Genomic DNA, 9,592 nt, shown 5'->3' with positions numbered 1-9,592 from the left:
TGATTTTTCTGTGTGTATATCATACAGAACATCCCACACAATCTTATTCATGTGTATACCCACTTCCCAAATGGCACCCTCCCATAGCCTCCCCCCTCCCACATACTGGAGCCGATATACTGTCATCCCTGTTACTGTCCTCTATGTTGTAGACACCACCAGCCATTCTCCAGTGCTTGTCCGTCTGCTGAATCTAGTTAGCCTATCTAGAGCTCCTTGTTTTAGAAGATCAGCTGTTCCTCACCCAGCAGCCATCAGTTGTCAATATCCCTAAAGGGATAAGATTGGGGTCTGCTGTTCATTTTCCCAGTTCTATGCTGAGTTACTGTCTGGGAGTCTTTTGTGCCACCTTGGCCAATAACTCAAAGGAAGGTATCACCTGTCTGGTATTGTTTCTTGTTATGTAGCCTTTAGCTGTACATATGGACTCTTAAAAATTATATTGACCCCATTAATCTTTGGTTATACTTTCCTTTGGGGTGTTTAAGACTCTACAGTTGGCCCAGACAAAACAATTTATTTTTACTCTTAAGGTCATGTGAGGATCTGTTCCTCAGGGGTAACACAGGCTTACAAGGAGCCCCTAGCTCCTTTCTTTTACCAGTTCCGTCTATGTGAAGATAAGTCAAAGGTCCTGCTTGACCATGGCTGGGGGGAGGGGATTTAGGAATGGACAATTTAATCAATAGTTTATACATGTATTCAAGAATTCTTCCATGCCAGGTGTGATAGGCACATACTTTTACTCTCCATACTCGGGAAGCAGAGGCAAGTGGATCTCTGTGAGACTGAGGCTAGCCTGGTCTACATAGTGAGTTCCAGGCCAGCTGGAGCTACAGGAAGACCATCTCAAAACAAAACAAAAACAAAAAAGAGTTCTTTCATGTTAGTTCAGCAAGGTTTTGAGGAGAGAATCATTATACCAGAAAGACAGGGAGCTAGTGACCACCAGAATGACCTTTATTTGGGAATAGAGATGGGTCTCCCAACTTTACCATGTCTCAGTTCAGTGAACAAATATTTATTGGGCTCTGACTACTGGATAGTTCTCAAATGAGATTTTAAGATCCTAAGTATTTGTTGGAATACAAGATCAATTGACTGTGATTAAAACAAAACAAAACAAAACAAAGTGGGGGCTAGAAAACCTGTTTGTTGGTTAAGAGTATTTACTGTTCTTCCTGAGGAGCCGGGTTTGGTTCCCAGCACCCACACGGCAGTTAACACCATCCATAACTCTAGTTCCAGGGGATCTGATGCCTTCTTCTGGTCTCCATCGGTACCAGGCAAGAACATGGTGTACTTAATACAATAAGCAAAGCACTCACATACATATAATGAAAATAAAATCTTTAATAAAAGACCAACAAAAAAGCAGCAGCAGCTTAAACAACATGGAATTGTCCTACCTTGTGTGTGTCTAGACAGATGCAGTAGGCCTGCTCCACAACCTTCTCCACAGATAATTCATGAGCAGTTCAGGTCAGAGCAGGCTAAGCTATGGGAAAAGCAACCTTGAAACCTCAGCGGCTTCACCCAAATGAGAAGTTTCTATTCCTCCTCCTGCTCCTGTGATGGTTGCTGTAGGACTGACCATGCACCAGGAAGCTTGTTCAGTGGCAACCCAAGAATTCACTTGAGGTACCAAGGAATGTAGCTCAGCTGTAGAACGTTTGCCTAGCATGCATGAAGGCCTGGTTTCAAGCCCTAGCACAGTGTAAACCAAATGTGGTGGTACACATCACTAATCCAAGAACTCAGGAAAGGAGGAGGAGACTGGAGGAACAGAAGTTCAAGGGGCCAGCCCAGCCTGGGTTCATGAGACCCTGTCTCAAAGACCAAAAAGGATTCATATTCCTCTTTTGAGCATGTTTGGATTGTGACAGTTGCTACTGCACATTGAAAATAAACAGCCACACATGCCTGCTCCCAAGATCCTTGTCCCACACACTAACAGTATGGACCCCAAAGGGGCATCAGCACAAGTGGAGGGACCCCAGGCATCAGTAGCTGTCTGCAGGCTTCTGCGGCATGGTCTGATAATTAGCAGAGAGAGCACACTTTTTCAGAACCCTGGAGGCAGAGGAAACCCTTGCAGCAGCAAGTAGGAGAGAGGCCATGCTGTCCTCACTTTCCTTACACAGGGACACCATATAAGTAGATGGGCTGAGGCCATCATGTATACCCAAGCTCTTCTCACACCTGTATCCCACCTGTTCTAGACAGAAACAGAGGACAGAAGTTCCTGCATGCTCTAACCAAGAGCAGCCACATGTCAGGTCCACATGCCTGATACCAGGGGAGGGCAGGGGCTCCAGGATATTTGGGAAATTGTGGTCCAGGGTGCAGCTTTCAAGTCCAGGACCCAGGCTTCTTCCCCTGGTCTTCACCATCCTCACCTTTGCGCAGAAGGCAAAGTCACCTTGTAGCCTGAAAACACACCAGTGCTAGAATGATTTCCCAACAGTGTTAGGAGGGCCTGTGAGCACAACTGTTCCCGACCTTCCCCATTCAAGTATTTCTGACTCAACGTCTCTGATTTAGATTTGTTTACCAGGGGACAAGGGAAATGGATAGAGCTCTTGCCAACCCAGCACAATGAAAGTAAAATAATGAAACTTCACCAAAAAAGAAAAATCAGAAATACACTGCAAATATAAAAGGGGTACAGCACTCCCACCTTCCAATTGTCTTTAATGATCTCTTCATGTTCCATGGAAATTACAGACATAGCTATTCTCAGTAAATGTGTAATTTGGATGGAGGAAAGCCCAGAACTGGCATAAAACCCATGGCTACCAGTTGATTTTCAGATGTTTCTAAAATGGAATAGAGCAAAAGTGGTTTCAAAGCTCTGAGAAACCAAGCTGTTCTGAAGAGATGGTAAATAAACACCTGCAATCGACATCTGTAGAGCAATGCACAAACAGCATCCTCCCAGCTCTCAGATGGGTGCTGCAATTCCACATCAGGAGCCACAAAGGCATCACTACCTGGAGCCAAATGTGTGGTCCATAATCATGGACCAGAGCACACTGACAAGAACGGCACCGGCAGGAAGGGCCCAGGCCAGAAGAGCACTGACCAGCAGGGTACACTCCCTGAAACCTCCTGTGACTTGATTCCACTATTAACCCAACTTCTGGCTTTGGAGAACTTCAGTGCCCACAGAGACACCCACCCAAACTCAGTCCCTAAGCTTGATGATGACCTAAGTGAATATCCCCATCCTGAGCTTCTGCCCAAGGGGCAGGACAGAGCCTGTCTAGCCACCTGCAGCCATTACCACCGTCTCTGAACAAAAGCATCCCACTTGGAAGCCAAAACCTCCATAAGAACTGTACCTAGTAACGGGAGCCCTGAGAGCCGAGCCACCTGCATTGCCGTCAGTCATGTGACAGCCACGTGGCTCCTACTTTTCCTCAGCAATGACAGCTCTCAGGTGTTTTGTGGCTTTTGATTTAGTGAGGGCTGAAGAGGAAGGGGCCTTGATTACTTTTCTTCTGGGATCCAATCTGGATTTAAAACTATTAGCTGGTTATCTGTCTCAGTTTGAAACAATCTAACTTTTTTCTTTCTTTCATGACATAGACTGTTAGAAGTGTCACAGAATGTCCCAAGTTCTGGCTTTATCTGGTTCTTTGTCATGTCATCTGTCCTATCCCTCCATCTAATACATTCTAATGTAAGGCTTAGAGCAGACTCCAATAAAAATACCACAAGGACGGACTGTAGCTCTGATGATAGAGTGCATGTCTAGCACGCACAAAGCCCTGGGTTTGAGCCTCAGCACTGCATAAACTGGCTATGGTGGCACAGGCCTGTAATCCCAGTACTTGGGAGATGGAGGAGGAGGATCAGTTCTCAGTCTTCCTCAGCTACAAAGAAAGTTTGAGGCCAGCCTGGGTTACATGGGATACTGTCTTTTAAAAGAGAGACAGAGGGGCTGGAGAGATGGCTCAGAGGTTAAGAGCATTGGCTGCTCTTACAGAGGACCTAGATTCGATTCCCAGCACCCACATGGATGCTAACAACCATCCATAACTCTAGTTCCAGGGGATCTGATTGATGCCTTCTTCTGACCTCTGTGGGTATTTCACAACATGGGTGCACTTACACATATGCAGGCAATACACTCATACACATAAAATAAAATAAATTTTAAAAAAGAGAGGCAGAGAGAACCACATATCATTTATACTGTCTAGTATGATTTAAGAAATCTGAAATAAGTGAAGCTGATTTTAATAGCTTTGAAATTCTATTTAACTCACTAAATAGTATGATTTCTACCCAATATTATAAAATTATCAAAGGCAAGTTTGATATTACCTCTTCATGCTGAGTCTTTGTAGATAGACTGCATTTTCATTCACACCAGCCCCACTTCATGGCTGCCTTGGGAACAGCTCAGGACTAGACTAGAGGACAGGTGGCATTTCTGGGCCTGCTCAGGCTCTGGCCATTCTTCATTCTCTACTTATATAATTCTTTCCCCAAAAGCTCTTTGCATCTCAGCATGGAGCATGGAACTTGCTTGATGAAATAAACAGAAGTTTTGCTGACAAACCCTTTCATACTCCAGAAGCCAGAGGCAGAAACAGCTGTTCACATAGTTCACACCTGCACCCTGCAGGTGGCTGCCCCAGGTTTACACCTTGCAGGTATGCCCCCAGGCTCACACCCTGTCCACCCCATACCCTTCAAGAATCTGTCCCATACTCACACTCCGCAGGCATCTGTCTGTCCCACACCCTATGCATGCAGCATCCACATCTCTGCACCTGCTCCCACTATTCAGGGAAGTAGAACCTCACCATGGTTTTGATGGAGTTTTGTAAGGGCCAAAATCAAGGATCCCAAAGGGTAAAGCTTGTTCCTTGGGGAGACTGAAAGAAAACTTTGGTCATCCCTGTTTTCAGAAGATAGAAGCAGCACGCCCAGGTGAGGCACCATCTGTGACAACACATCACTAGCAATAGCTAAGTGTGTAGCTACAGCACCAGCACTGACATCAGTGTCATCATCGTGACACCATCTGTGACACTGCAGTGGCATCCAAGTGCCCAGATATTCCAGAAGGCAGTAGGCATTGGAGTCTGAAGTGCTCCCTCTTCATGGTCCAGCTGCAGAGGGAACCCCAGGCTCTCATTTCCACCAGAGCCAGCACCAGCAGCAGACATGTCACAGGTGCTACATACATCCAAACATAAAGTCCAGCAGAGTCCTCTACCCATGTTTTTGATCCCACTGTGCATGGAACAGGCACCTGATGAACAGGGGCCAAACCTCAGCTCTCCCACACCTCCTGGATTAGGGATGACAGACCTGGAAACTCACAAAAAAGATAAAGAATTTACTGCCACTGTCACCTTCTGGGCTCTCTGACAATGTCAGTTGTGGGAATCAGGGGAACAATGATGCACAGTAACACTTTGCTGAAGTAAAAGGCAGACTCCACAGACAGTCCGTGAGGCTGTGTGCAGAAGGTGAAAGCTCTCCTACATATTCACTTCCTCTTCAAATATTTGCCCAGCAGACTGCATGCTTTGACATTTGTGGAAGCAGAAGGCAGAAAGCAGCTCTCAAGACTGCTCAGCCTGAAGCCTGGCACTCCCAAGGACATTGAGCACCTACTGTGAACCAAGCAGCATCTGGGAGCTGATACACAGCTGTGGGCAACACAAACAGTCCTGCATGTATGGGTCTAACGCCTAACATAGAGGGCACCAGACAAAACAAGTGAACAATGTCCTGCTGTAATCTAAACTGTTCCTAAAGTTTATGCTATCAGTGGGGAGAAGAGAGAGACCTTCGAAAGGTGGCACAGTCACCAGGCTTTGCTTCACAAGGGACTGATGCTGACCTCATCACTTTGGGGTAATGATCCCAGGAATGGGTGTCATTACCTCAGGAACAGGGCAGCTGCCTCCAGAATGGGTTAATTATCCCAGGGGTAGTTATCCTGAGTTATCTCAGGAATCAGTTTTCTACAAAATAGGTTAGTTATCTCTGGAGTGGGTTAGTAATCTCCAGGGCAGGTTAATTATCTTTGGGGACTGGCTCCTGGTAAGAGGATGTTTGGCCCTCTCTCCTGCCTTCTCCCACTTCTGCCCTCTACTTCCAGCCATGGGAACTCACAGCAGTTACATCCTTAACATATGGCGCACCCTGACTCCAGATCTGAGAATGGACTTCTGTTCTTTATAACTTACCCCATTGGTGGTATTCTGTTAAAGATGCAGAAAATAGACCAGGATACTTAAGATGAAGGGCAGGGAAATGATGAGGGTGGAGGCAGGAAGGTAGAATTTAGGGGGTGATTAGGGAAGGAGGATTTTCCAAAGAGAAAGGGAGGCCTGAGAGTCCCACAGTGCCAGGAGCAGAGAATACCAAGTGCAGCTTACAGCTCCTATCTACTTTAACCTTGGCAACCTTGTTTATCTATTCAAACCTCATGTTCTTGCTGGGACTCCATTAAAGAGGTCACAATAAGAGGAAAGACCATCTGATGGCACTTGTGACTGAGGAGCCGACCCCTGAAGTAAGATAGCACTGTTTGGGAGACCTAGAGCCTGGCTCCCTGTATTCCCTTCACTGTTCTGATGTCTGTCTGGACACGTGTTCTTGATGCTGTGTCTGGATCCTACCAAGCTCTGTAGCTGACTCCCTCTCTGATCCGTGTTAAGACAATACAGTGCCCAGGGACATTAGGCAATGTGGGGGAGCACAGGGGCTATCTTGGGCAGTGATGGTAGGCAGGGCAGTTAGGGAGACAAGTGAACAGACTGAAGCCCTCCAAGACCCATTTTGTTTTGCTTGATGTTTGTTTTGTTTGAGACAGGGTCTCTTACTGTGTAAACTTGGCAGGCCTGGAACTCTCTATGTAGACCAGGCTTATCTCCCAACTTTCAGAGATTCACCTGCCTCTGCCTCTTGAGTGCTGGGATTAAAGGCATGTACCTTGCCTGGCTGCTGTTTATTTGAAACAGGGTCATTCCCCCCCGCAATGCCCCCATATCCCACTATGCAGCCCAGGCTGGTCCTGAACTCCAGATCCTCCTGCTTCTGCCTCCCAAGTGCTGGAATGACAGGTATGTCCCACCATGCCCACAGAGCAAGTTTGTTTTTAAGAAGGAAAGAGTCTTTGTAGGTACAATCACTGGCATGGATAACCAGAGGCAAGGAGAAAAGGGGGCTGCAAGCAATGAAGGTGGACTAAGGGCGTGAGATAACTCAGTGGAGGATGCACCTGGAAGGATCAGCTTGACTTCACCCACCAAGCTTTCAGCTGAAGACAGACGGCTCAAGAAGCAGGAATCGGAAGCTTGAGAGGGACTTGGCGTAAAGGTGACTGATGACCTGAAAGAGTGGGGGACATTGTGAAAGAACCAAGGCACCAGAATTTTAGGGTGGGGAGAAGAGAAGGTAGTGTGGTAAGACAGCCTGGGAAACCCAGGGAAGACCTACATGAGGACACCAGAGAGAGGAAGCCCAAAGGCTCGCCACAGAGCAGAGGCTCTAGATCATACATGCAGGGTGCCCACAGGGTAAGGGTGATGTGCAGAGGTGGGTGCTCCAACTCAGGGCTGTCAGTGAAGACAGGGGCTGATGGGAACTGGAAGGGTTGCAGGACTGGGCGGAGTGGCTTAGATTCAGCGTGGTCTGTGTAAACAGAAGGGAAAGTGATGGGAGGAAATGGGGGTGGCTAGACTGGAGGGAAGTGGCTGAACATGTGACAAAGCTCAGCAGCTCAGAGAAGACGCCACTAAAGGCTGCATGTCAATCAGAATCACAGCCACAGATGCTGTGAACATCCCACCAGACCATAGTCAGTCTGTTCTCAAAATGGCCACGTCCCCCGGGTAAACACATTTGTGTCTGATTTCTCACCTGTGTGTGCTCCGTATCCCCACAGCACTCCAGACCAGGTCCTCCTTGCCAGGCTCCCGTCCCTCATGGCCTAAATGCTCTATAGCTTCTCATCCCAGACATCAATGCTGTCACTTCCAGAGAGCCAGGCCCATGGTCTGCAGCATGCTGCTTTCTGAGTCAGAGCCACTGGGTCCTCCTTTATAATGAAACCATTTCCCACTTGCATAAGTTATATTCACAGAGCATTTTACAAACCTCTTGCCTTAACACTTACGCTACAATCAACCATAACTTCACAGTAAAAACATAACTGAAGCTATGCTGTCTCATGGGGGCTTCTTCCTCAGATAAAGGAGCTATTTTCCCTGATGGCTGGACCAGCAACAGAGAGAGAAGAACACTTGGAGAGAATCCATCACCTGGCCCTGGAGAGAGGAGAGGAGCATTTGGGGACTCAGATCTCAATGAAGCAACAAAAAAAGGAGGCCTCAGCCCAGGATGCTGGTGAAGGCTATGGGGATGTGGCAGCAAGGAAGAAGCTACAAGGGGGGCTGAGGGACAACAGGGCAGGCTGGAGAGATTCCCTTGGAACAAGGGAATATAGGGAACATCAAATGAGGAGGCTCAACTATAAGGGCTCGGTGCCTGATGGCAGGAGAGTAAAGATGGCTGGTGATCCTGGGATGCAGGGCCAGGGTGTCGACAGGGTCCCCAGAGTGGGCCCTGAGACTACAAAGCATGCCCACAGGAACAAGGAAGGCTAGAGCTGGGTAAAGCAGCAGGAGCTCAGAGCTGAGACCTGACAAGTGGGGAAAACTGAAGGCCAGAGAGTGGGGACGGCAGACTGACAAGTCGACACTCAGGGCAACAAGAGTAACAGCTGTTGGAAATGGATGCTACCTGCTGCAAGCAGGCTGTGCAGAAGACAGGAAGGAGCTGCCATCTTGAGTTCCCAAGTGTGTGCGCCTAATCTCAGCTGGTCTTCCTGAGACCCCCTGAGCATGAACCTTAGTCCCCCACGTGGCCCCACTTCTGCTCCGACAAGATGAAAGCAACTATCATGAACCAGGAAAAACTCACCAAACTGCAGGCACAAGTGTGCACTGGTGAGAAAGGAACTGCTCGTAGAAAGATGGTTCATAGAACAGCTATAGCAGATGATAAAAAACTTCAGTTCTTAAAGAAGTTAGGGGTAAACAGTATCTCTGGTATCGAAGAGGTGAATATGTTTACAAACCAAGGAACAGTGATCCACTTTAACAACTGTAAAGTTTAGGCATCTCTGGCAGCAAACACTTTCACCATTACAGGCCATGCTGAGACAAAGCAGCTGACAGAAAGGCTCCCCAGCATCCTAAACCAGCTTGGTGCAGACAGTCTGATTAGTTTAAGGAGACGGGCTGAAGCTCTGCCCAAACAATCTGAGGATGGAAAAGCATCCCTTGCTACTGGAGAAGATGATGAAGTTCCAGATCTTGTGGAGAATTCTGATGAGGCTTCTAAGAATGAGGCAAACTGAATTGTGTCAGCTTCTGAAGAAGATTAAAACTTGAAGTTACTGGGAGCTGCTCTTTTATGACTGCTTTTTAAAATTCTCAGTGGTTAAGAGCACTGACTGCTCTTGAGGACCCAGGTTCGATTCCCAGCACCCACATGGCGGCTACGAACTGTCCTTAACTCCAGTTCCAGGGGAATCCGAAGCCCTCTTCTGACCTCT

The 9,592-nt window shown here is 47.5% G+C and overlaps 1 pseudogene; it reads left to right on the top strand.

Annotated features, from left to right (window-relative positions):
- Positions 1-8,261: 8,261 nt before the first annotated feature.
- LOC103744119 lies at positions 8,262-9,394 on the top strand (annotated as a pseudogene).
- The last annotated feature ends 198 nt before the right edge of the window (positions 9,395-9,592 follow it).

This window comes from Nannospalax galili, unplaced genomic scaffold (assembly GCF_000622305.1).
Source record: "Nannospalax galili isolate Female #2095 unplaced genomic scaffold, S.galili_v1.0 scaffold702, whole genome shotgun sequence".
In the NCBI taxonomy this organism is placed as follows: Eukaryota; Metazoa; Chordata; class Mammalia; order Rodentia; family Spalacidae; genus Nannospalax; species Nannospalax galili.
This window is presented reverse-complemented; position numbering and strand designations above follow the sequence as displayed.